Raw genomic sequence first — 3,368 nt, 5'->3', positions numbered from 1 at the left:
ATAACTGTGACGGTTGGGTTTAGGGTTGGAGTAAGTGTAGACGTTAATAACTGTGAGGGTTGGGTTTAGCGTTGGGTTGGTATAGACGTTAATAACTGTGAGGGTAGGGTAGGTGTAGACGTTAATAACTGAGGGTTGGGTTTAGCGTTGGGTTGGTATAGACGTTAATAACTGTGAGGGTTGGGTTTAGCGTTGGGTTAGTATAGACGTTAATAACTGTGAGGGTTGGGTTTAGCGTTGGGTTGGTATAGACGTTAATAACTGTGAGGGTTGGGGTAGGTGTAGACGTTAATAACTGTGAGGGTTGGGTTTAGGGTTGGAGTAAGTGTAGACGTTAATAACTGTGAGGGTTGGGGTAGGTGTAGACGTTAATAACTGTGAGGGTTGGGTTTAGGGTTGGAGTAAGTGTAGACGTTAATAACTGTAACGGTTGGGTTTAGAGTTGGGTCGGTATAGATGTTAATAACTGAGGGTTGGGGTAGGTGTAGACGTTAATAACTGTGAGGGTTATGTTTAGCGTTGGGTTGGTATAGACGTTAATAACTGTGAGGGTTGGGGTAGGTGTAGACGTTAATAACTGAGGGTTGGGTTTAGCGTTGGGTTGGTATAGACGTTAATAACTGTGAGGGTTGGGGTAGGTGTAGACATTAATAACAGTCAGGGTTGGGTTTAGGGTTGGAGTAAGTGTAGATGCTAATAACTGTGAGGGTTAGGTATAGAGTTGGGGTACATGTTGATGTTAAAAACTGAGGTTTGGGTTAAGGGTGGGTGTAGACATTATGAGGGTTCGGTATAGAGTTGGAGAAGGTGTAAACGTAAACAACTGTGAGGGTTAGGTTTAGGGTAGGTGTAGATGTTAATAACTGTGAGGGTTTGCTTTAGGGTTGGGGTAGGTGTATACGTTAATAACTCTGGTGGTTGTGGGAGATGTAGATGTTAATAACACTATGTAATGGGTCATTTAATATTTATTCAAACTAATTCTCATTTCTAGCAAAATCCACTCACACATGCACATCCACTAACTATTTGATCTGATCCAGTACACCATAATGCGACAGGTTGCAGCGAGGACACTCATTAATTTCATGATCAGGATTGGACAGCTCTGCTCTAAATCACATGCGAACAGATGAGGGTTCAAGAATTCACAGGAGATCAGCAGTTGAGGATATTCAGACGAGGAGGCTGTTTTCAAAAGCAAGATGTTCAGATGAAACATTACCAAAACAAACTTTTGTATTATGATTTAGAATAATGTGCAGTGACGAATCCTCCACAGCAAGACTAAGCATGAATGCATTAAAGCAAATAGGGGCAATTTTGCATTCATGTTAAATTCAGGCTCCAGCAGAGACAATATATGGATATTATCCGTATTGTCAGTAAAATCACCCACCAGAGAATTGTGCTTTGAAAGGAAATGAAACAGTGTGAAAATGCTGCTTTTTCATTCAGCTCAGGTTCACAGGAGAGGCAGGCTGAAACTTGTGATCGAGCAGGTTAATATAAGGCTCTCCAGCAGCCCAGCAGACTAATATAAATCTAGTCAAAATGGGTAAATTGTGCCATTTTTATGTTCACATCGCAAACAAGGTTATGGCGAGATATGAAATATTGCTCCTTTGAGTCTGAGGATTTGTTTTGTATTCATTTGTAAGAAAAAAACTCTTTTGAATGTGTTTGCAAGTGGCTTTTTAAGAAACACATTTGGCCCTGACACTCCTGCCCTCCGGCTTTTCATTTCACCAGTCTAATAGTATTTTCAGCTTTCGGAGACGAAACGCACTGGTACTATTAGTCGAGCCACTGACATTTACCCCACAGCCACCTCTTTAAGCACAATGATTCATTTAATAATTCATGGCCAATATTGTTGACTTAAAACACATGATATTTGCCCTGTAGAACGTTTGCTTTGACATGCACACAAACATTTCAATAAGTAAAGCAGAGTTCTGTACAGCAGCATATTAAAGATGCCATTGATTCAACAAGTTCACTGATATCGCATGTACCTTAGGTAAGTTAAAACAATCTCAAATGGTTTTATATGAAATTAAAATGAAGTTTTTTAGATGTTAGCTTCAGTCTGTTTCTATTAGCTAGTGTGCACCAAAATAGTGGCAAAGTTTTGTTCGATGGCACTTTAAGCAATTCAATTCAGAGTTCAGATATCCATCCTCTGCTGTAGTGTGACTGTCATGCAAAAAAAAAATGTAATCAAACCAAGATTTCACATAGAAACGCTGATTTTGAATGAGCTGATCTGTCCACATGATCCCAGTGAATTGCAGAGTGGAAACGTCCGTACAGCTATCAGAGTCTTCCAGTTGTTTCTCCTTTTTCTTGTGTTGATTTAGTTATTAAGAGAAAAGAGTTCGCCACAATTTTCTAAACATCGCTCTCAGCAGTGTGGATGTGTCTGGATGCTTATCACTTCATCACTGCAAGGTATTATTAGCTTCATATCAAAGAATGAGAAAGCGTATCAGCTCACAGAATCACGCTCTGTCTCTTGTATTATGAGTGAGCGTACGCAGTGAGTTGCAATCTGCAGTTCACATCACTACCCTATTATTATTACCACTGTAATACCTAAAATCCATTTCAATCTGAAAAGCGTAGACAATAGGGCATGATTTTTTTTAATTTCAGTCAAACAGCATATTGTATTTATTTATTTATTTATTTATAATTAACACATAAAAAAATCATTTATGTGTATCAATCACATAGGTTTTCGTTTTTAAAAAACATGTTTAAGTGTATACATGGTCTTGCTCCTAAAGTAGTTTGTGAGTTAATAAATAAATTCAGTAGTGATGGGGCGAAGACTAGAGGGGCAGTAAGTGGGAATTGTAGAATCCGCAGATGCAGAACCGCTGTGGGTCAGTCATCCTTTTCAGTAAAAGGTTCACATCTATGGAATGCCATGCCTGTTCATTTAAAGTTACAATCAGAATTTTTTCTGTAAAGCTGAAAGAATGGTTGAAATCTTTACAGCAATGTGAACATTAAGCATTACTCTTTCAGGTTGGTCCCATTTACATTTCTCTTTATCCATATGGACTTGCATCTTATGTTTATGGCTCTGTAAATATTGTACATGTTTGCTGTATTGTGTTTTATTCTTGCCGGTTTTCTTTATTATTATTATTATTTTATTTTTTTATAATGTAAAGCCTAACCAGGGACGAGGGCTGTAAATTAGCTTTATGCTATATGCCCTATGTACACAACATCGGTTATCTTTGTATAACAATGTCAAGTGTATTGTCCCTGTAAAATAAACAAGCAAATTAAAAAAAAAAAAAAATGTTTCAAATTAATGACACCAACTTTCGGTTTGCAAATGCAACTGTTTG

Source organism: Danio rerio, chromosome 23 (genome assembly GCF_049306965.1).
Source record: "Danio rerio strain Tuebingen ecotype United States chromosome 23, GRCz12tu, whole genome shotgun sequence".
Classification (NCBI taxonomy): Eukaryota; Metazoa; Chordata; class Actinopteri; order Cypriniformes; family Danionidae; genus Danio; species Danio rerio.
Note: the sequence above shows the minus strand (reverse complement) of the source record.